This window comes from Rhipicephalus microplus, chromosome 7, assembly GCF_043290135.1.
Source record: "Rhipicephalus microplus isolate Deutch F79 chromosome 7, USDA_Rmic, whole genome shotgun sequence".
NCBI lineage: Eukaryota > Metazoa > Arthropoda > Arachnida > Ixodida > Ixodidae > Rhipicephalus > Rhipicephalus microplus.
In genome coordinates this window covers 93,568,272-93,593,737 of record NC_134706.1, presented here as the reverse complement: position 1 = coordinate 93,593,737, position 25,466 = coordinate 93,568,272, and the positions used below count along the sequence as shown (strand labels likewise).

The 25,466-nt window shown below is 44.5% G+C and overlaps 1 protein-coding gene across 2 annotated transcripts in view; it reads left to right on the top strand.

Annotated features, from left to right (window-relative positions):
• The window catches only part of LOC119184937 (allatostatin-A receptor), a 129,908-nt gene that overhangs the window by 54,222 nt on the left and 50,220 nt on the right, over nt 1–25,466 (top strand). The window contains exon 1 of one of the 2 annotated variants that reach the window (XM_075869473.1): nt 16,841–17,572. The exons of the other annotated variant lie outside the window; for it this stretch is intronic. The gene's annotated coding sequence lies outside the window, so the exon portion shown is untranslated. Of the gene's footprint in view, nt 1–16,840; nt 17,573–25,466 lie in introns of those variants that run through there. 2 annotated transcript variants of the gene reach the window in all.

The window sequence follows — 25,466 nt, the reverse complement described above, 5'->3', positions numbered from 1 at the left end:
GCACGATTGAAAAGTTTTATTTTTACTTTGCTGCTGAACCACGTTTATATAAATATTCAAGCTTGTGACAGGTGTGCAGAAAGTACGCACAAATTTATTTCTATTTCGTACATGCGAATTTGTGGAATTTTTACTCTCCTGGCAAAGCATTGCCCACCCCCCCCGCTCACGTTTTTGTAGAGCGAGGCGTCTTGTGGGCTTCATGCAAATAGGTCCTTCCTCCACACGATAATGTTGCAGAAACCTTCTATAGAGTGTGAAATGCATCACAAATAATACATATTTTTTCAATATCTTGAGTATTTTTGTTCGTCATATGAGTCGAGCGTCGTCCTCAATACGTTGTGCACGGACACACATTAGCATGCGTATAGACTTTAATAAAAATAAAAACTTGGTGACGCGTGAGTTTCAATTCAGTATCGCAATGATCTCGTCATGCAGTGCCGTCGTTGGCGTCATACTTGAGAGGACTACCATCATGAAGAATGCAGAAAAAACACATAAAAAGCAAAAAAACTTTAAAAATATACTTGAGCTGACCGCAAGTTCTTCAGTGCAGTTCCTGCAAACACAGTACATTAATAGGATCTCGAATAAAATTAGGAAGATTGGGTCAGTGTGGAAATCGAAACCTGACCACTCAGGTGTGAGTTGAGGGTGCTTTCCAATTGCCACGACAGCTGGGAAGTTTACGCTGAATAAATGGAGACCTAGACAGCAGACTGTCGCATTCCACTTCTAATGGCGATGCACCGCGTTCTTCAACTTTTTTTCTTGTGCATAGAACAAATTGCGCACGCTTAAATATTGCGGAGAGAAAAATGTGCCATGCCGGGCGAGTTACTACGCGAACAAAAAATTCGCGAAACCTGGTGCAGAAACAGATGAGCAAGGACTGCGTACGCAAGTGAACTAACACGCAATTCGAGCTTCTTTATTACCAAAACAGCGCCCACTCTGAATCCATTCATTTTACGAGTTTCTCATGCGCAGTATATGCTACCTGCGTGCACTGTCTCTGTACTTCTGGTAATAAATAGGTTGGCACTGTACGGTTTTCGAACCTTGCGCATTTGTCGCTTGTATTTTGTTTACTGATAACAATTCCTTGTTATACACGTTTAGATAAGTAATTTCATAATTCAGTGGTAATAAAGGTGGCTAACATTGTTAATCAATATGAGATATTGTTCTAGTCGTGCACTCCGGTATGTTTGTAAGGATATAGCAATGCACTCGCACTCCCATGTTCGGCCCGGAGATTATTAAGAAAATGTTCTCGTCTTTCTTAGCAGCGCACCTCTTCTGCAGGTAACCGATGCACGCGTTAAAGTAGAGTTCATAACTGGCGCACTTTGTACCGATGCATCTGAGAAATGAAAGCAACCAACACAAGAAGCTCAGTAGAAAGGTGAGGTGCACGTCGTTCGTTCGCTGCTTTAAAATGCTCAATAAGCAATTGTGCGTGCGGACAACACTCATTTCCATCATAGTACCACATAAGAAGAAAAATATCAGGCGTCAATAATTCATTGAATGCAGGTAGCTTTGTTTCTATAGTGTGCAATGTGCAATGCGGGCTTATTACTATGGGCTCTGGTCCTCTTGCGTTATATGGTCCCCTTATCTGGGCCAACCACTCTTGCTACCTGCCCCGAATCGTTCAAGCCAGATGGGGAGGGGAGTAGCAGGCCGACAATAGGCACTTCAGGACGGCCTCTGCACTTTATCTTTTAATTAAACGTTTCTCCCTAAGTATCTGGTTCGTTATTACATCAACATATTCCCAAATATTAAAAAATATTGCCCATTTAGTACGTAATTAACTCAGGCACACTTACACTTTCCTGCAAACCAGTTTAAAAAAATTGTCAGCGTAGATATATAAACTCAACCTTTTAGGAATGTTTCAGTTCCCAAAGTAATACCATGAATTCAGATATGTAGTGTTTCGCCAGTGTAAGTTGCTTAATTACCCTCCCTACCTTCTTCCTTGATCTTCCTTTCATGCTTCCAATCGCAATGATTCCACGAGTAAAACAAAGATGTTAAAGTAACGCCGCTGATTTTGTGAGGAGGGGATTGCGCGAGCACGTGAGAAAGAGCCTCGTGCTGCTCATGTGTCATGGTGCACCAGTAAAACGATGAAATCGAACTAGAGTGTGGAGTCATTCCATTTACCGCCGGCACTCTCACTGAAAATGTGCTTATCTTTCCTTTTAGACATCTTTTCTTAAAGTGCATATTTTTGGGGGCATTTCAGTGAACAGCGATCGTTTTCGATAAGGACTGTAGCTATCAGGGCTTCGAGGTGCGGCTTCAAAAATAACATGAAATCATCAAATTATAAAGGATGACACCAGAAGAAGGGATGCAGAAAATAGAAGTAAATGCACCGGTCTCTTTTACTAGTATCACATTTCGCCACTGCGCCACGTCTGGTTCTTGGTTCGAGACTATTTTTCAAGCGCTCGCATAACCCCTTTCATAAAACTAACGGCTGCTCAAGTTGTCTTTGTAATAAAGTTATTACAGTTGAATTTGAAATATGGATAACTTCCACAACTCCGCTTTGCTATGTTGTGAAATCAAAACAGAAACGAAAACAAACAAGCAAAAATCAGCTGTTTATTAAAAAAAACTAGGAATAACTAAGTAAAGAAACACTCCTTGTCAGAACGCCCTTCTGTATTGCATTTCGCGCAAGATGAACGAATCTCTCCACGCCGCTTCCACAGTACACGCTATAACACGTCCCTTCACAAAAATAAGTGCACAGGACCACTCACCCCAAATGCTGGCCGAGTTCAAGGCCCGAACGTCAATCTTTTTTAAAACAAAAAAGATGGAAATATCGCAAGTAAGCACTTCTATGCTGGTTTATACGCAGTGTCGAAATGTATGACTTTGTACATACAGCGCGCACACTGTCGGGTTGGCTGTGGATTCAAAATAGGCACAAATGGAAAAAAGAAGAGCTTGAAGCTGCGAGTCTCAAGGCATTCCATCGTCCGCCATTCTCTTATGGACTCACTTCTGGCTTCTTTTTCGGGCTCTGCTTTTGATGTGGTCAAAAAAACCACTTTCCCCACGAAACTGGCGAGATTCGTGATTGATCTGCTGTGACAGATGCTATGGGCGTGAGCCCCGCCTTCACCGCCGCGACGTCAAAGGCACAAAGGGGTGGCCGGAAAAACGCGTATCATCGCCTGTTCATCTTCGTGGCATTTATGAATAACCATGTTTGGTGACGCCTTCCTCAACAATCGCACTCTGTTCAAGCGACCGGTGTCAGATATGAAAGAGCGCTGGCGAAAAAAAAAGGTTGGTGATAGTGAATGTAGAGTCGACTAACGCTCTATAATCAAAGTATTTTTGTGATTAAGTAGGTGTTACACTTAGCGGTGCCAAAAGCTGACGGTGCCTTTTTTTATCGAAAAATTTGAAGTTTAGTCAGACGTGTGTCACAGACCACAGGCTTTTACGTCTACATTCGTCATAGGCGTTCCTTTTTATGTTTTAGTTATTCTTGTCCGAATCTTCGTCATTTTTACTCCACTTCGTACATTCTTTTCTCTTTCGGCCGTATTGTTTTTTCCTTACCTCTTTCTTCCTGTCGATATAGAAGGCAAGCGTTATTCCTCACTGGGGGAAACTCGTTCATAGTCATGACACCTCACATTTTGTACAGTTTGTCCAAGAAGGAATACCTGTTTCTAGATAGCGCTGTGCGATAGCTTTCTTCTGTTTAGGTTTTCGTGTGCGCGAAGTGGTAGTGGCTTGTGCTGCAACCCTGCTTGTGCGCATACTGGAAGCATATTGTGACAATGGAACGCGTTTATTTACAAGATGGGTAATGCAGAAGTGTAGCTCAGCGAAAGATCCACAGCGTCGCTCGCGAGCCAGTCGAGCCTCTTCCTCCTCTTCGTCAAATCTTCGCTAGCGTGTTTCACTTCCCGGTTCGCAGACGATGCCCTCTGGGCGAGTCACTCAGATGGTTGGTTGATGGTGGCACGGTTTAAGGCGCGCAACGTGTGTCAGTTGTGTTTTGCTAGAGCGGCGACCATTGCTTGTGACGCTCGAGATTACGTACGTGACGTCGCTGAGGCAGTCAAGAATGACGAATGGACCGGAATAGTGAGCCAAGAACTTCTGGCACAAACCACGTTTGCGGACTGGTGTCAATAACCACACAATATCGCCCTTACTATAAGATACGGAGCGATGGCAGGCGTCGTAACGTTTCTTAGAACGCTGCTGCGATGCCAAGGTTCGGATGTGTGCGATGCGACGGGCTTCTTCTGCGCGGCAGAGCGTCTCGGCTATCGAGGTTTCCACGTCTAGTGTAAAAGGTAGTATAGTGTCGAGACAAAATCGTGGGGAGCGAGCGTACAGCAGGTAAAATGGAGAGTAACCTGTAGTCTCATGCTTCGCGGTATTGTACGCGTAAGTGATGTAAGGTAGCACTTCGTCCCAGTTTTTGTGCTTAAAATCGACATAAATAGACAGCATGTTCGTGAGAGTCCGGTTCGTGCGCTCTACGAGACCATTGGTCTGCGGGTGATATGGTGTGGCATGGCGGAAATGGCAGGCAGACAGACGCAGGATCTCTTCAACGACGTCGGCAACGAACTGACGTCTGTGGTCGCTAATGACAACGCGTGGAGAACCATGGCGGGGAATTATACAGCGAAGCATAAACTGCGACACGTGCATGACCGTTGCAGCAGGTATTGCAGCAGTTTCTGCGTAGCGCGTTAGGTGGTCAACACAGACGACGACCTATCGATTGTTACTCTCGATCGTGAAAATGGACCGAGCAGATCGACACCAACAGTCTCGAAGAGAGAGTTAGGAGGTGGAACAGGATGGAGAAGTCCTGGCGGCGTAGCCGTGGGACGTTTGTGTCGTTGGCATTGTTCGCATCCAGCAACGTATTTTTCCGTGTCGCGTCGCATCTTGGGCCAATAGAACCTTTGCTGGATTCGTTGAAGCGTTCTGGAGAAGCTCATGTGGCCGCAGGTTGCGTCGTCGTGTAAGGACCGAAAGACGTGAGCCCGTATAGTGCGTGGCACAACTAGAAGCAGACGGGCACCTCGTCCGGAATAATTCTTCTTGTAAAGGACGCCGTCATGAACCACAAAAGAGCTTGGGTTTGCGTGTTCATTTGCGGAGGCGAGCAGAGAATCTAAGGAGCGGTCCTCTTGTTGGGTTGCCCGGAAAGTCGCGAGATCAGGGAACTCAGAGGCAATAGCGACGATATACTGGTCGAAGTTGTCAGCGTCGCACTCAGTCGTCGGCAGAGGAAGGCGCGATAGGCAGTCGGCGTCACCGCTCTTGTAGCATGCTGTGAAGTCGAACTCCTGTAAGCGCAAAGCCCATCGCGCCAGTCGTCCAGATGGGTCTCGGAAGCCTACCAACCAGCATGGAGAATGATGGTCGCTGATTACCGAGAAGCGACGGCCGTAGATGTATGGGCGAAACTTGTGCACGGCGAAAGCGACTGCGAGGCACTCCTGTTCTGTGACTGTGTAATTTCGTTCTGCCTTGCTCAACGAACGACTCGCGTAAGCGACCACGTGTTCAGCATTGTCATGGCGCTGAACGAGCACTGCACCAAGGCCGATTCTACTGGCATCTGTCTGAATTTCTGTTTCAGCAGAAGGTTCGAAATGGCGTAGTACCGGTCCTGAAGTCAGTATGAACCGAAGCTGCTTAAGGGCTGCTTCGCAATTCGGTGTCCAGTGGAAAGGGACATCCTTTTGCTGCAAGCCAGTCAGTGGTTGTGCTTTATCAGCGAAATTCGGAACAAATCGACGAAAGTAAGAACACAGGCCCACGAAGCTTCGCAACTCCCTGGGGGACTGCGGCTGCTTGAAGTTGCTGACAGCGGCGACTTTCTGCAGGTCCGGTCTCACGCCATTTTTATCCACCAGGTGTCCCAGAACCAAGGTTTCACGTTCTCTAAAGCGACATTTTTTTAAGTTCAGTGTAAGCGCAGCTTCCTCGAGACAGGTTAGAACGAGGTCAAGGCGATGAATATGTTCTTCAAATGTTCGGCCAAAAATCACCACATCGTCCAGGTAACACAGGCAAATTTCCCATTTGAGGCCCCGTAAAACGGTGTCCATATATCTTTCAAATGTGGCGGGGGCATTACACAAGGCGAATGGCATAACATTAAACTCAAACAGACCGTCGGGTGTAACAAAGGCCGTCTTTTCTTTGTCAGCCGGATCCATGGGGATCTGCCAATACCCGGATCGCAAGTCCACCGATGAAAAATAGGACGCTGAATGCAGGCAGTCGATGACATCATCGATGCGAGGAAGCGGGTACACGTCCTTCTTAGTTATAGAGTTGAGACGTCGGTAGACAACGCAGAACCTCCAGGACTCATTTTTTTTCTTGACCAAGATGACAGGCGCGGCCCAGGGACTTGACGATTCTTGAATTACGCCAGAGGTTAGCATCTCGCTGACTTGCTCTGAATTACCTTGCGCTCTGACGCGGAAACTCGATCTGTCTGAGGGGGTGCGCAGATCCGGTGTCGATCTTGTGACGAGTGCGTGTGCTGGGCGTCTGAGGTCTATGCGACTTCCGTGCAAAATCAAATACTTTAGCGTGCCTGGCCAGCAGTGTAACCAGCACTTTGCGCTTTAGCGAGGGAATAGACTTGCTAACCATCTTATAAAATTCGTATTCCGTGCCGGATATATCAGCATAATCCGAATTTGCCGCATTGCTGAGAGCTCCTATGCAGATACTGCACTGCCCTTCAAACATGGCAAGGCGCGTTCTCTCTGGTAGTACAACAGACTCGGATGAGCAGTTAACTACCCATAATTTAGTTTTTCCCTTGGTGAGAGACACAACGCCGCGCGGCAGAAAGATGTTTTTCTTCATGCAAGGCAAAGGCAATGGCTCAATCACAATATCAGGAGAACTGAAACTCGAGTCGGCATTTGAAGCAGCAACGGGCACGCTGGCAGTAGACCATGCCGGTAGAATAGTGTCTTTAACTACAACGAGGTTGTCGTCTCCGCTACGCTGAGGCTGCTGGGTGAGGGCGGACAACAGAACCTCGCCTGCCCCACAGTTGACAGTCGCGCGGCACTCTTGCAAGAAGTCAATTCCAAAGATAACGTCATGCGTGGAATGAGCGAGCACTGCGAATTCTGCCTTGAACGCTTTACCAGCAACACGAACAGACACAGTGCACACACCTACTGGACACAAAGCCGTGTCGCTGACTGCTCGAAAAGTAGATTTATCCCAATAAAACATAACCTTGCGGCCAAGTCTCTCCTTGAAAACTAAACTCATTACAGAAACTGTTGCACCGGTGTCTACCAGAGCCATCGTGGGAACATCGTCAATGAATACATGAACCTTGTTGTGAAGCATGTGAACTAATGGAGGCATGCTTGTGTGCAAAGCGGTACGTCCAGCGACCTCACCTCCATCGGCCGCGCCGGCTAGTTTCCCGGTGGCGGAGAGGAAAGCCGCGGCCGGGGACGCGGAGATGGGGACCGTCTCTGGCGCGTAGTAGGTGGCGTCAAGCTCCTCACAGAGGCAGGCGAGTCACTGCGGATGTTCGGCCGGTGCCCGTGCTTCTAGGCAGTTGAATCCGAAGGCCAGTAGGCGTAATCGGGCTGTTGGCTTCGCCGTGCAAGCATCGCTGGACGGTCAGAAAACGTCGTGCGTGGGCGACGTCGCGATGGGCAAAACCGGGCGATATGTCCGCGAACACCGCACTGGTAGCACACGGGGCGTTCCCGAGGCACATTGAATGCTGCGGTGTGGAGAGGATGCTCAGGGAACTGTTGCCACTCGGACACAAACGGAGGCGGTTGGCTGTCGTAGCTATAACTGCTGCGGGGCGCATAAGACGACTCGACGTAAGTAGCCTGTGGTGGCGGAGCCCTCAGCCGTGGACTGCGGGTGGAGTAACTGCGCTCGTCGAAACTCGCAGCATTGATGCTTGGGAATAGTGTATCAAACTGCGGGTCTCCAGCTTGCATGGGAATAGAGACATGGCGACGCAGTTCCTCCCGTACAATATGACGAATGGTGGAGGAAAGGTCGGCTGGTAGAGAATTCTGGCAGACATCGACGGTGGCAACAGTCGTGACGTTGCCCAGACGTCCGAACTTCGATGTGATGTGACGAGTTTTAAGAGCCTCGAAGGTTCTGCAGTGGTTAATCACGTCGGCCACGCATTCCAGGCTCTCCTTGCCAATGAGGAAGCGGTAGACGTCATCAGCGATGCCCTTGAGTATATGGCCCACTTCGTCTTCTTCCGTCATGTGGGCATCCACTGAATTGCACAACTTTAGAATCTCTTCAATGTAGGTTCTGCATGTCTCACAGGTGACTTGAGTCCTCTGCGACAACGTCTGCTTGGCACGTTTCTTCTTCGTTGCTGGGTCTCCAAAGCATTTCTTAATTTCCTCCACAAACTGGTCCCAGGTTGTCAATGTGTCTTCATGGTTTTCAAACCATACCAGCGCCGTGAAATCGAGGAAGAGCCCCACGTGAGATAACTGGCTAGCCGCATTCCAACCGTTCGAATGGCTCACCCGCTGAGAGTGGCTTAGCCATTCGTCCACGTCATCGCCGGGTTTCCCTGTGAGGGTTCGCGGCTCCCTGTAGTGGTAGGGCGACGTCCTTGTGGCTGGTTGCTGGTTGTCTCCGTCCGAGCTCATTTCTTGAGGTAATGGTGCCAAGCCCGCTAGTCGACGGCTGCGGCGAAGCTCGTGTAGCGGTTCCGTCGTTAGGGGACGGTGCCTCTCCGGTATCACTTGATAGTAGCTAGCTAACCCAGCATCTCCACCACAATAGTGACGATGGAACGCGTTTATTTACAAAATGGGTAATGCAGAGGTGTAGCTCAGCGAAGGATCCACAGCGTCGCTCGCGAGCCAGTCGAGCCTCTTCCTCCTCTTCGTCGAATCTTCGCTAGCGCGTTTCAATATATATTTGGGCGATCCGAGGAAACTTAACGAGTTGAAAGTAGGGCGCTTTATGCTGTCTCCTTCTTTTTTCCTTGCTTAGTATCTGTCGCGCCACCATCGTTTTATTAGGCTTCACCCACTCGCCCAACGTCACACTCTGCTAAAGACAGATTAATACACAAAGATCTTTTACCATTCTTTATGTACATTTTTATTCAACTACGGCACGCAATTATTTCGCGAGGCGTGCACACTACATTATGCACTACATTGTGCACGCTACAAAATACCCGGTTTACTTGAGTAAGTGCTATTCATTGTCCTCTGAAAATAAAATGGCTGGTGGGTTTGTCACCAAAATTGGAAAAACACATCAGAGAAACATGTCTCCACAGACGTAGTAGAACATTTATTTGCAGTGTTTCACCACATGAACGAAGAAATGTGTGTGATAGCGACTAATTTCGAAGGCACATGTTGAATGACCAGGAGCTCAAAGCTTCTAACATGTATTTTTTTTTCCAATCTGCAAGGACGCGCGTAAAAAACACTCACATCGAGTGGGTGTGAACTAACCGTCCCTGCTAGACAACAAAAAACGCAAGGAACGCACCAAAGGCGCGCACAAGTACACAAAGGACGAGCTTGAAATAACAATATTATCTCAGGTTCAACATCTAAATCTACGCTATGAGTATCAGAGACATTGCATAAGGGGGATAAAAATTTCTTTCGCCGGGTGTACTTTAACGTGAACCTAAATCTTAAAGTGTCTTCACTAAATTCAAGTTCACGAGTGAGTGTGTAGTAACAAGTACTGCAGTTGTTATTTCTTTGTGTGTGAACACCGCGATTTTTTTTGCAAGCGTGGTCAATGCAGCAACCTAAGTGACCCACGCACTCTCTGTAGCTTCTACGCCAACTTGCTGCGAAAGCAGAAGACGTAAAAACGACCCCCATCCCAAGATAAGCGCTCACGCATTGCTACGCGCGGAGCGATGACCTTTAGAGCACACCCTTTGCGGCCGTCGCGCCATCTCGCTAGTGATAACAAGAACCAAGGAGGCTTAAAAAATTCATTTTTTAAACCTCTATGATAAAAATCTGCTCACGTCACTGAGCTCGGAGTACCGCCTTCAGTAAGTGGTGTATATAAATTGCTCATCGTCAACATACGCTGGGGAACGCATGGTATATGATCCAGTCGTTTGGCGCTGCGTTTTAAGGAGCGTGAAGTCATAGATTTGCCTGCCAGCAACGCAACATTTAAAGATGGTAGTATTTTTCCGGGTACTTCAAACACACAAATTTTGGTCGGTCGGTCGGTTGGTCCATCAATCAACCGAAGCGGTTCAGCTACCAGGCCAAAATCCAACCCCTTCCTCAACACCCACTCATCTTGATGTGGTGTCTGCGTCCATAATTGTTTACATTGTCAATAGAAAACAAAATATAACGCATATCTGAGGCACAATACCAACACGTGTATAGTTAGTGGTGTGTTTCTTTGTATATAAAGTGCGTAGTAACGACAGAAGTATTCATTACACCACGCTGACAGAGCGACGCTATGCACGAAAAGGCGCGTGTTTCTGACGATTTGTTAAGACAATACGGTGCAGCCACATATCCGTGGCTCTGCGTTCTACAGATGCTCTCGTTTTCCGACATTATTGCTAGATGGCGCTCATGTCTCATGCAACACCAACACTGTAGGGTCGGAGGCAGCTCTGTGCAGCTTGAATCCGAGGACCCAAGAGGCCCTCGTGAAACGAGCGAGGACAGCGGCCCATGCCAATGGGATCCCGGACTAAGGAGCCCGCTCACCGACACACTTTCCTCGGTCTCAAATAAATGTTTTATTCTCTTTGTCCAGGAACCCATTAACCAATCTTCTCACGCAGGACAACAAATGACCGCTGTATTGTCTCTCCTCAGGTGGAAGACTATAGTCCTTTTTATTTCCTTTCTCTTGACTGAAGACTATCACGCTTTTAACGACATTTGCAGTGAAACACGTGAGCACGCGCCCAATTTTTCTTGCACTCTTTTCTTCGTCATATGAGGGTGTGCTCTCTGCAATATCATATCTTTGACAGAAATACGTCACCGGAGCCGTGGCCGACCCCTGCATTAAAATGTCCCATGTTAAAAGAAAGGCTACAACAGCAAAAAACCACGCAGTAAGGAACTTAAGCGAAAAGTTCGCGATGTTGAGACTGGTATTCTCTGCAAGCACCGCATAACAAAGAAGAGCAGGACATTATTTTTTCAAGTGAAATCTACTTAACAATAGCACTTGGGATTAGGTTCACTGGAGTAGCTGACAAAAACGATCAATACTATACTGGTAAATGAGGAGAGAACAAAACTTCCCTTTTTTAATACGAAATTCCGCTAGATATAGGTGCGCTTCGGGTATGCATTATTAATGGTGACAAGTCTGCAAACGCCGCATCAATCAGCCAGAATTTTTGATCCTTTAAAGCACATTGCGGCAGCAAGATTTATAAGCATTATCAAAACATTAAAACAGTACCGGTATTCTAGTAAAATTCAACGAAACATGAGCATGAGTTTAATTATATAAGAAAACGTGCATGCTTGAATGAGCTTAAGCATGCCATTCGCTTTCACACTGATATATCTATATAAATTCACTAATTCCCACACAGCAATACGATTCAGGTGCGCTCAGAAATTTTGAACTGGTACACGAGCCTGTCGTATTCGTTAGTTTAGCTAGTGTTGATAGAAGCCACTTTCTTTCCAAGTGCCTGATGCACGGTAACGGCTTGCAAATCTTTACAGTGTACAGACACCACGCATCCATGAAATGCTCCGAAAATGTCATTGTACATACGACATGATGTTTACTTTGAAGTGATTGACGCAAGTGACCTCTGCGGACCTGGCCACCCATTCATAATCAACTTGTTTTTTTTAATTTGTGGTTACACTTGTCTAAGACCTCGTGGTTTTATCTTTACTTCCTTCTCTTTTTTCCTCTTTCTCCTCTCGTATCTTCGTTTCCTCTGTTTCTTCCCTGTTCCCGAAAGAGTGAGCGGGCGTTGTGCCCCTTCAGGTGGCAGTTGCCAGCTTGCTCTCTCCCTCTTTCCTATGTGTCCTTGCGTATCCGTGTATGCAAATCAAATAAATAAATGATAAATAAATAATGCATCAGGGAGTACTGAAGTAATATTGGTGATAAGAGTAATAGGACCCGTGCACTTTAAGCGAGTGGCGTGGAGCGACAGCAGCTGCAATATTAGACGCGTTCACGTGGGCACGGAGAAAAGAACAGAGTAAAGGCTGGCGCAGGCGAGCTGAGATAATCCGATTAGAGCACACGCAGGCCACCGCACCGACGTCTTCGCCTGAAGTCGCAACTGGTCGAAACATGAGCTTTCTCAATCTCTAAGAAGAACATGGAAACAACGAAAAAGCTGTAAGAAATGCGGTTACCAGGAGTGACCTCGTGCGTCGGCGTGATGGAAGTCAGGTCTTGTGAGGATTAGTTCGCATTGCGCTCTATATGAGTTCGTGGTGCGTCGTTCTCTATTTCACGAATATCTGACTGAGATCGTCTTGGCACGGGTTGGAAAGTTGTAGGCTTGCGACTACCGCTCCGAAGCCCGTTGGTGACCGTATCCAAAAGGAAGATAGACCAGCGATGCAGATTGGCATGCGCACGCGTCAATTCAGTTAAGCTGGATTTCGTTTTTTCAGCATATAGTGAGGATGTTTAGTTGGATTTTACCTCGATTCTTCACTGCAGCCAAGACAACCCAGTGGGGGTAGGTTCTCACTTAAAACTGAGTCGGTTGTGGGTGACAACAGCATGCCGACACCCGAGGAAGAAGCGCCATAATTGCATTCATTAGGCACAAATAAATAAACTTCCTTATAATCTTTGGACAATTATTATGGAATTCAGAGCAAGTAATGAGCAGTATGAGAACAATCCATCCTTGCCCAGAACTTATTTTTTTATCTAGATGTACTGGTATGAAGGTGACGAGGCTCAATAAAGACACCTCCTATGGCTAATGGTTCGATTGTCAAAGTCTCATTCAATTGTTTTTGCGGCTCGACAGTAAAAGTTTCATTCTATCACTAATGTTGTGATGTAATTGTTTTTTTTTCACAAGCATTCTGTGTACTTTTTTTTACTAAGTAACTTTATATGTTGTTGTTTTTGCACTGTTTTTTAGCTTTTCAAGGTATATGTATAAGGTCACCGTAATCACATTTATATATTTCTCACTTTTTGTTATCCACATAATGAATGAAAGGGCTCACAACATTTCTTAACTTTGAAGCTTGACTTCGTGTTCCAACTTCGATACCAATCTTCACTGTGTACAGTTGACCATGTTGATTATTGAACGTGGATTTAAACTCGAGTTTCCGCTTATTCAATTCACGCTGTTGAGCTAGGCGCTAACTCGCCCTCTGATGATGAACCCTCCACTAGCTTGCCGGGTTCCTGACCACTAATTTATCTTTTTTCCTTTGATAATATGCGTCGATAGCCTTAACGTCGCTGTAACAACATTGTCGATCCTTAACTTAGTCTCTTAGAAACACGGGGCGACAATTCGTTTGGAGGGTTTTACGTGCTTTGCAGCTTATTGAACTGCAAATTTCAATTTACCGCTCACTTATAAAATGAAATTTTGTGGCGTTAAGATATACAGCCAAATATACTCCCAATGCTAGTAGGCTACCCCTTCGCATTCACAGAAGGAGGCGTTTTCTGGGAATTGGCACCGAAAATAATGTATTGCTTATCTGTCGTTTGAGTAAACGACAACACATTTGCAACAACGCATCCTCAAAAGCAAAGAATACATTCCGAAACTACCACCGCTGCACCCATTAGTTATTCTTTTATGCACATCAATCCAGCCGAGTGATTTGCATATCAGTCCGTCGCAAATGTTTGTCCATCAGGCTTCTGCTAAGCTTTTTTTCCCTCAAAGTGAATTATCGTTTTTTACAATAAAGTGTAAGTTATGACTGGCTAGGAGACTGCAAGATTTAGTTTTTTTATCTTTGCAGAAGTGTCATTGTTCCCTCGACCCCGATCGTGTACTTCCCCATCGTTTTTTGTGGAACATTAAAGTGCAAGTATAAAAAATCGCATAGAACTAGACAAACAAGATTTATTGTAACTCTCTGGCACTTTAATGTTCCCAAAATCTGCGCCCCACTGCGCCAAATGACACTTTCTGTTTTAAACTACCGTCCTTCTCGCTGCACGTGACCAGTAAGCAGTGCTCTAGGAGTAAAAAAAAATCACATCGTATCTAGTCTCTAATGACCCTGTTTCGAAACGATACTGTCGCGTATTCTGGAGTTCCATTTTTTCCCCTTGAAATTGACACCTTGTTGAAGTATTCCTTGCTCATACAGTAACACGAAGGCATTATACATGCTTGGAATTTTTTTCAAAAGAAGATGTTTTATGCCACTAATCGCATCGCCCAGTGATGTGCAAAAGTGTAGCCGCTACGTTTGATAAACTTTACCGCGAGTTGCTTCGTTTGCTGCCACGTCTCCAATTCTATTGAATCGATAGAGCCTTTGCAGCAAAAGAATGGCATGGTATTACATGCTGCGCATTACGAGTGCAGCCCACTTTGGGGTTTTTAAGCCAAACGTGCCTTGCAAAGGAACAAGACACAAGAGATACACCGTAATTTGGTGTTACTTGATTGTACAGCTGAAATAAACAACTTATATTTGGGTAATTTATTGCAATACGCGTTAGTAAAAATATCCGTGAAGAGGAGGACGAAAGCAACAAAAGAAACAAGGTAAGGTAGGCTAACCAGAAAGACATCCGGTTGGCTACTCTACGCTGGGTGATTAGGGAATGGGACAAGAAAGGTGACAAAGAAAGAAGAGAGGGAAAGGAATAGGGCGAGACACACAGTAAATTCCGTGCAACGTGTAGAACTACCCCGCAAGTCGGAGTTGTTAACACAAACCCATCGTCCTCGAAAATAACATCAGAGGGCTTTCGCTGCCTTCTGGGATCTCGAGAGATGTGAACGGTCCCGAAAGAGAATGCTCCAAATATGCAATTTGTCATCTTGTTTTTGCACATAAAAAGATTAGTTAAAAACAGGAGTGCTGCTATCTAGGCTGTTAGATATTTCATTAAGGCGGCAACAAAAAGCTCTGGAGCGAGGACTACGAAAAAATGACAAGTGGAGTGCTGGGGTCTCGGCGCCCTGTCTGCCATTCTGTGACCGATCCATCCTCAACGCGCAGCTTTTTCGTCTGAGGCTTTGTCCAACATCACTTGATGGGACAAGTATTTGTTGATATAAAAAATTAGGACAACTCCAAGGCAATGACCATATTCTACTTCTTCATTGTCACACTGCTCCTGTCCCGCCACCCTTCTAGAGCATTGCGCACCTAACGCACTTCAGGATCGCCTCCAAAATCGCGGCAAGTCAAATAAGTTTGCATTGTCTGCGATTGGATCGCCTTTTACCAAGTTTCACTCTCAAAAGTTTTCCGGGGTAACTGCGCAGTTGCCTCAAAAAGAGCGCTTTGTTCCTCTAGATCATGAAATGAGTGCGAAAGTTCGCGCACGGCGCGGCAAAGAGGGGCCCTTTTCTCCTTCTGAAGGAAAGCGCACTCCTCCTTTTTCCTTATAAAATAATTTATTATCATTGAACATCCAATCACATGCCTGCACACACTTCGCTATGCTGGTTAATCAACCGAAGTCAGATTTTTCTCTGGCGAAAAATAACTGTTTCCAAAAATAAACGCGACAGCGTTGAGTAACTCTGAAGTTACCTCTAAAGTGGAGGAATGGCTGTGAAGCTTGGTTAATCCTCTGAAACAAACAACTTCGATACCCCTCCTCCCCCTTTGCTTGTTAGAATGTATGATGTCTTGAGATGACGTTACCATGTGAGGCCATGTCATGCGACGTCATAACGACGTCACAGGTCTGATGATCTGTCACGTCATCGCGACATCAAGACGAAATGATGATCCGTTGCGTCACTTGTTCCAGTCGCCACGTTTGATAAGGCATCTAAGGTGATGAGGCATCCAAGTGCTACCTATGACGCTTTTTTTTTCATTGATCACCAGTATTTTATGCACAAGCTCCTTGGAACTGCACCTCAGTGCAGCTGTTCGGCGAGAGTTTCACATAAAGACGCGTCACATAATATGGTGCTTTAGGAAGCAACGCTGGCAACACGTAGTTTACAGTGATGAAGGCAACGGCGAGAGTTGCTCCAAACATCACTTTTACACTGCTTCCCGTGCAGAACGCCGAAAACTAGAAAATAAAAAAAGTCGTTGAAGGCGGCAACGATAGACGTAAAGCAACTGCGTTTATTATCGACCAAAAAATGATAGCAAGACCACACGTATGCTACACAACCCGAATCACCGTAAGTTTACAGTTCATTATGTGTGTATATGTATATATCAATACGTTCACTTCTCTGCCTGTAGAAGTGGTGCTACAATGATTCAATCGCTTTAGTTCTCTCGTTGAAGTATCTCCTGGCAGATTGCCCGTGCGCAAGTGCAACCTTTTTTCTCGAGGGAGTACCACCGAATCGTGCTGCCAAATCTCCGCCGAGACTCCTTTCGGCGCCGTGCCTCCGACCGGGCACCAGATGGCGGCACCGGCTATCCGGGAAAGGGGGGTGTGGGTAGGTCTCACGATCGCGCTGGGAAGTTATTTGCCTCCCTCTTCGAGGCGCACTCACGTGCCTTCCTTCAACAGGAGGCACGGGTGTGCGCATGCGCAGATGAGCTTGCTCCCCCTAGTCGCGACGTCCCAAGTCGAAAGGGGAAAACCCTCGGTGGTGTTGGTCGATCCGTGTCAAACATCGGAGCGCGTCGCCGGTTGGGCCACCAGTTTCGTTCTCTCGCGCGGTGCCGGCACGCTTCAGCCGCCGTCAGCTGAGCCCGTATCGTTTGCGCTTTCTTCTTGCTCCCGCGTGCGTTTCTACTTCAGTGCGCCTTCATCGCTACCCGTTTATTTTATTTTCGTACCGCTGAAATTCATCTCCCCATTTTTTTTCTTCCTCACTACGCTCCCGGAAGCTAATAAGAAACTTCGGTTTCGAAAGTGGTCGAAGCAACAGGCGAGAACTTTGGACGCGTCCTCTTTTCTAAGCTGAGCTGCGCCGTTAGAAATAAGAGGTGCTTTCCATTCCAATTTCTGATATCTGGGTTATACAGTTCACTGCCTTTATTGCTAAAGCTTGGACGCGACTTAGTGAAGGGTCAGTCAGGAATTAAAATTATAAAACATGAAGGGCTCGCGCGCACAGTATTCCAGTTAATTCAGTGCCTCGTGAAGGAGACATTACTTTAGCCGAACGCCAGAATTATAGTGGGAAAAAATGTCAGAGCTGTACTAAGCGCACATGTCTTAGTATAATGGAGAATTAAGGGTCACCAATCATTTCGACTCTAGACAGCGACACTTCAGGGAACTTCATGCTGGAGGGCAAGTGTGTTTTGGCAGTGCATACAGACCAACGAGTCACCGTTTCTACAAGGATTATGAAGACATCATAAAACGGCATCCACGGCATTCAACCCTGTAGAAAAAGGTGAGCTGAACGTTCCAGAATGTCGCTGAAATATAGTGTTTTGATAATAGCTTACGTCTTTTTTATTTGGGTCTCACGCGAACCCGAAACACTAATCGGTAGCCAACACCGTGTGGGAACTTAGTAATTATGGTGTAGCTCCACTGGAAAACAAGAGTTTGATTTTACAAGGGGTCAATTTCGGTGATTTCTAATTGCAAGAAATTAAAAAAAGAGGATGCTCTAGCGTTGTCTTCAAGGGTAGAGCACGACAGCGTAACCTCGCATTGGCCTCGTTGAAATTTCTTTTTGTCAAAGATAGTCTTCTCCTAGTTTGTTCTTGATTAGTAAATCGCTCACACTGTTTCTTTCAGCCTATTTATGACAAAATGTCTATTTCCTAACAAACAATGGAAGACTGGCTCTGCGAGAATTGGGAACTGTACAAAATTTACAGGGGCACGAGAAAAAAGTGCTATATATTCACCGTAAAGCGGTGGTAACTCATACACGGCGTATTTTAAATTCCTAAATAAGTACTTGCGTACAAGGGCTTAAAATACGTATACTCTTTCTCTTCAAGACACTTCGTTTATTTCTACTACTTGTACCACTGTCTTCTCGTGCCTGTTGAGTGAAAACTTGCGTTGTGACAAACAGTGCCACAAAACTATGATAACCAATAGCAGAACACTATGTTGACATGTGCGACTATAGCATTATTATAGAGTTTTACGCAAAATCTCTTGAGACTGCGTATTCAGCTCACGTTAAAAAACATCGCAGGAAAGGTGGAGTTAAGTGATGCATTGAATAACCTCATGAAAATCAATTTTATGTTCTGTTAAGGCAGGTTTCATAGGGAACGACTACTCGGAAGTATATTGCACGCGTTATCTCACGTCCACCAACGCCTTATGTTTTGTGGAATTTTCGTTGGTTCAAACTCGAAGCACCTTTTTTTTTGCGAACCACAGTGGTAAAAATAGCAGGGTCTGTTTATTCGCTAGCCAATATCAAGTCAGCTGGGGCCTATATTAACACTACGTGAATGGCCCTGCCTCTACAGGCCGGATGCGCTACCAAAGAAGTTTTTATGCACTTGTTTTAAGGAATCAGGGTAAGCGCTATTCTCGCCATAGTTGGATAATCATAGAATGAACACATGAAGTGCCTTGGACTGGCTGGCCGACACTTCGATAAGAGGTCATATATTCTTCAAAGGCACCACGTGATTCTTGCAGTGTTAGTTTTAAAGGGGTTAGTGGTGACGTCATGTCATGGTGGTGGTGCGTGTCCCTGTTGATGATCGCTCTCCGAAAAGCAAAATACTATAAAGAGAAGAGTGCAGTCTCCGCTTCACTTCTAGTTAGGTGGTAGTGATTCAAAAACGTTCTCAGAGCGTGGGAAGAAATTGAAAAGAAAAACAAAAAAAAGGAAACGCGCAAAGTTGGAGCTGTGTGCTGCAAAAGGGGGTGTGCTGCAAAAAATGGTGTGCTCCAAAACGCAAAAAAAGCATGTTTCGAGATAATCACGTTTAGAGTTGATATAATGAATAACTTGAAAAGTACAAAGGAATAACAACAAATTCACGGGCCTAATAAATGTGCAGCAGCCAGATACTCATCACTAAGACATTTTATTTTTTTTGTGGGAAACACGTTGCCTGGTGAGCCTCCTTTGTCGCCTGCTACCCAGCCGTAAAAGCACAGTATACTGTCGACGCAAGTCAAAAATGGGTAGGCCATGTAGTGTGCAATGCTCTGGCGAAATTTCTAAAGAGTTCAGCACGCTTATACGGGCTAAATTGCCATCTGTAAACGTGAACACAGAGTCAATAGTGCATATACTCAGTGTTTGATGTCAGGCAAAAATGTTTTTCTTGGTGTGCGCTGATACACACGACAATTCAACGACTCTTTAGGGTCTTGAGCTTTGCAAAAGTTGCATTTAGCAGGTAGTCCTGGATGATCTAGTTCTTCAATAACTGATGTTAAAAGATGTTCTATAACAACGAGTGGTTCACCATTAAACTGGGCTTTCTTGAATTCGCACAAGTTTTATCGTCCTTCGGGCAAACGCCGTGGAATGGATTTTTATCTTTTGATGCCATGTGAAAATATGTGGTCCGGATGGGTTTTCGCATGTCCTCCAAACTTGCTGTATTTCCTTTAATATCCAGACGATAATAGCTTCGGTGCTTACCAATGATGGCACTTCAAAGACGGCCCGGCCAGATATAGATTTCTCAACAAAAAGCTTGGTTGCTTCTGCTTTCTTACGTTTCCGCAGTTCCGAGCCCATTCTTTCCTGATTTTGGCAAATGCACTCTAGCTTGCAAATTGTAACCTTTCCATATGGCTATGTCGTTCAAATTTGAAGGAATCGCTTGCTACATAAGAATGGGGGCACGACAGACCAACGCAAAAGTTGTGAAATGTGTCCTTTTTTGAGAGAAAACCCCACTCAAACAAACGACTGATTCTAGTTCAGAAAAATGTACAGATTCAAAGTTACGCCAAAAGAAATATTCGTTTTGTTAATACTTCGCTTACCCTATTCCCAATACTAAGTATACACTCTAGAGACTGTGTAAAGGTTACGCTGGGCTCTGGCTCTTATCTATATATGCTTCATCAAACGTTGGGCTTCTTAGTATAACCTAAACACCGGCAATTCACTACCCTTGATCCCACAAAGCTAATTAATGACTTAACGATGACACTTGTGGTTACCACGACGCGCATTAGGCGTCGCTCGAGATACCACAACGCCTACTGCCTTTGTTATATAACCGTTTAAAACCGTAACGTCTAGGTGTAGTCCCGGTACGACGGATAGTGAAAGTAGCCTATATGCTTTGACTTTCATCATACCGCGACGCTCGCCTCCTGACAGAAATCCTGCAGTAATACGCTTAATGGGGAAATCCTGATCGAAACAATGATCTACTGAGGTTCGGTGCTTTAGTTTGAACGCTTCCTTCTCCGTAAGTGCACTACTATTTGTCCTTGTTCCGTTAATGCACTATAAAAGCTTCCACTGCTCTGTTGAATTGCGAGGCCTAATTAGTGAATTAGCGCCTCGTCAAACTCAACGTAACTTGGGCCAGCCCCTCTTTTACTTCTGAAACTGCCTTTTTGTCAAGAGAAAAGTCAGCTTGACACAACTGACGTAGCACATTTGGTAGGCAGGGGGAAATGATTACATTGCCGAGTTCAGTATTTGTACTCTATTGCAGCTTTTATATCAGAAAGTTGCTTGATGACAATTGAGGATGCCACAATTGCTCACTTATGTATTTAAAAAATAAAAGTTCAAATATTTAATTTCAACAAATGTCAGAATCTGTTATTGTGACGTTGCGAATGTGTTTTATTAACCTTGTTGAAACCTTCGATGACTAGATAATTACTTGGGCGGTATTTGTTAAAACAGAACCTTCATATTTTTAACTTTCATTGGCGTTTTGCTAATTCCTGAAATTCGAACTGTTCATGGTGAACATGCACAATATATATATATATATATATCCTGATGATGGCCAGACTCTAGGCCGAAACGTCGAAATAAACCACGTTGCGAACGCTCACGCAGGATCTACTCGAATATATATATATATATATATATATATATATATATATATATATATATATATATATATATATATATATATATATACGCAGACATTACTACGTTTTATTGCATAATACCTTAAGGTGCGGTCTATAGACTTTTATGATAAAAAAGGCCCTATAAAGTGGGCTAGAATATTGTCTATTAGTGTGTACTGGCAAAACGTATTTCTTTCGCAATGGCGTGAGCTCCTTTCATTGAATGAACGCGTTGCTTGTTATTATCCAGACACACTTGGAAATGACGTATCTCGACAGTTACTTTGTGTCTACTCAGAAAAGTAAATCCTATGTAGCAAACTCTTCTGCGAATGCTCGTAGAGAATTTTATATAATTTGCACAATTGCAAATCTTACGATAAAGGGGCCGAAGACTTCAGTAACTAACTCAGGTATGTACCCACTGAACACGACAGCAGCATAACCCCAATGTGGAGAAGCATTATATATATATATATATATATATATATATATATATATATATATATACATATCTTGAGAGGTATATGCGAAATTAGGTAGATATGTACACGTGTGGCGGTTTCCTGAGAAAAGCTACATATAAGCATTCAGGTTACCGGAAAGTGCTCAGGAGTAGTGAATTTGAAAAGTTTAGGTGCGTGACAAAAGTAGTCTTATAAGGGGCCATTTTGCAGCAGCTGTGTGAGGCGAGGCACGCTGTTAAGGAAAGAAAAATGGAAGGAAGATGTGCGGGAAATCAATTTGCCAAAATCGGGCAGTTCAAGGCGAAAAAACTTATGGAGTGAAAACGCGGTCCGTTGTCAGATCCAAGACCATTCGGTAAAGAACTCCTGGATACAGAATACCCTTTGGCGATAAAACTGTAGGGCTGCAGACACCACCAATGAGATGGGACTAGAAAAGTTGAAGCATTTTTTTTGTTAAAAAAAGCACACGAGTAAGCAGCTATTGCCTATTTCATTGGAGATGAAGAGCAGTCATTTAAGTGGGAGTATTTCCAGTGCAAAGGGCAAAAAGAAATTTTTGATAAAAAGACCTTATTCCCCGTCGTCGAGCACAGATCAAAGAATTGAGGCAAAAGGCGGGTGAGCGCTTCACTTAGTCTTTTGTGGCCTCCATGAAAGTGGCCAATATAATGCTCTGTGTCCGGAGGTACTAATGGTTTTTCTATTATAAGATGTGCAATGAATACAGTGAAATTTACGTAAAGACGAAGTAGCTTCACGTTCATTTGCGCGGTTCCTCTCGGTGGATCAGCGGCTACGGTGCACAGATACTAGCATAAAGGTCGCGGGTTTGATACCAGCCACTGCGGTCCCTCTCTTCGGTCCTTCTCTGGCAAAATGGTACGGGACCATGCCCCGTGCATTGACAGTGCGCATTAAAGAACACCATATGGTCAAAACTTCCAGAGCTATTAACCATGGCGTCTCTGATAGTAATCTCGTGTCTCTGAGAGGTAAAACACCAGATTATATTCTTGTTATTTATAGATATACGTGACTTTCTTAGTAAATCATAGATGCACGTGATTTACAAGTACCATAGAGTAAAAAAAATTAGCAAGCCCTGGTTCTGGAAGATTTAGGCAGTGTTAAGAAAACGTAGCGGGGCAAAATCAGAAGGCTGTATAATACAACTTTGTATCGCTTTTTCTTCAAGAAGTTATAGATTTCACGTATTACCTGTTCGCTAGGCTACACAAATACGTTGTGTCATGTATACTCCTAGTCTCTTTCTTCTCTTTGTTTTCGTCAGGTCACTTCATGACACCAATAGTTTTGATTTGCCAAAACATGTTACTGAAGTCATATAACTTATTGCCTTTATTTCGTAGGACAACGTCTTTATATGTTTGCTCCATATACACTGGCGTAGCACTTCAAGTAACCTTTGTTCTTGAAATTTTATGGTACAGTATTTTTTCTCGGAAGGGCGGTCCTCTTTCTCATATGTAATCATCGTTCTCGTCAAAGCACAAAGTGCTTCACTCGTCTTTTACGTAGTCTTCCTATAAAACATATAAGATAGTGCTTTTTGTGTCAAAACTGACCATATAAATCAGATAGGTTTGAATTTATCATGTAAATATGCAAAACATCAACATGCCCACAAATCTGAACAGACGAATGTTTTGTAATTTCAGTCCTCACTGTAATTCACAAGCCGTGATCGAGATTAGAAACTTACACCCAGTCTGCAACAAAACAATTCCCTACCCATGACGCCTCGGTGGCGAGTTTTTTAGTGTGTGTATATAGACCACTTGCTGCGAAGTAACGTTGCTGTAATGAAAATTTGACGCCTTTTTCGTTCCACGACTCAGTTGAAAATGTCGTCCCAGGTAAACATTGAAGAAATCTGGCACTTTAAAATCGTCTACAAATAATTACAGTATGGAATTTTGTGTTTAAGCAAATTACTTTTTAACCCGAATGTTTTTGTGTAAAGTACTACAATATTTGAAGGACGCATTTCAGTTATAGAAATGATCGATGCACGAAAATGAGCATAACCAGAATACAAATGTTTCGTCAGTGGTAGTCGAGCCCATGTGGGTCTACGACATCAGAAGCCGGACGCGCTGTTTACTGCGTCACAGCCAAATACTTTGCATGCTTGAAAAATACGTCTTTATGTCTACCACTGTGATTTCACAGCGTTTTCGGTAAAGTGCAGAAATGCATCACGACCATGATAACCACGATTAGTTCCTTGAACGTGTCACATCTAAGCGACAATGCCATTCGGCTTGTTTGCGGTAGAAGTGCAATTTTGTAAACACCTTAACACAACCCCAGGTGGCTACCTTACTCCTAGCGTCGGCGTCGCTTCGATCACAGCATCCAACTATACCAAACATAGCTCTGTGATGACCACCGGCTTGACCTGGCTGAAACTATGCATTCACCGATTACACTCACCCCGCGAATATTCGTGGACAGGCAATAGGAACACAAAACGCGCGTTGCCTTTTCCTCTCGTCGGGCTATGGCGTTCAATAACGCCAACATGAGACGAGCAGGTGACCTTAGCCCAAGTTTGGCATCCAAATACTCGCGCTTTTCTGGCTGTCAGATGGCTTTCTCTGGTTGCGTCCTCATTGTTAATGACTACAGCTACGACAAGCATGTAAGACCGCAAGGGTTTGTTCATTCATTACTTGTGAACGTTAGTCGTCGGGATGGTTATGTATGACAAAGTGTCGACGGAGATGCATCTACGCTAAGCGATGTGATAGCTCTCAAATGCCATTACACATTACACCAGATATCTCATATCAATGCACAGTAAACATTATACTACTTTTGTAAGAACATGTTTTACTTTCGTCTTTTATCGATCACTATGACGGAAGGACCAGCCATTCTTTTCGCTCTAGACTTCTTGCCGTGATACAAAACACATGGTGGCTGACATTGCAGTGAGCGATTGATGTAATTATTATGTAACTGCACATTGCCAATGCACCAGGCCATTTGAAAGGATTGAACAGGGTGAGTGATTGAAAGTTATTTTTGTCTAGTCACTATGCGAACTTATGGCTTCATAAAAAATGCAAAGATAATTAGTTTGACCATTTATGACAGATATATATCCCAGTTTGGGTTTATTTGGTTGTTTTTGCTTATATATGTAATCTATTTTACAGTTTAAAAAAGCTACTCCTACAAATTCAATACAAAACGCCAAAGCAGGACGGAAACTGCTTGAATGTTTCTGTTATCCTACCTAAGTTCGAGTATCTGAACATATATGTCTGTACAATGCCAAACCTTCTTTATCCGCAATGTTTAGCATCCTGGGTCCTGGGTCCTGGTTCAATGCCTTGTTCTATTGTTTTGCTACATGTGCTATTGTTGCCTTGTGCTATCGTTTGGATACTGTGCCATCTTGTATCGCATCATTGGACCCTATTCTAGCCTTTGGCTGTGGATCCAAACAGTTTTTTGATCTACCATGTTGGAAATGAAAAAAAGTGAAATGAAATAAAAAATGAAAATGAAATGAAATGAAAACCCGCAGTCAAGTTCATTTTGGTCCACCTGGGGTTTATTACCGTGCACCCAAATCTCAGCACATGGGCGTGCAGCATTACGCCACCATCGTCAATGCAGCCGCCGCAGCCTAGATTCGATCCCGCGATCTGCGGGTCAGCAGCCGAATACCTTAGCCACTAGACCACCGCGGCGGGGCCCAAGAGCACCCAAACGTAAGCGGATAAATAGATAGATAGATAGATAGATAGATAGATAGATAGATAGATAGATAGATAGATAGACAGATAGATAGATAGA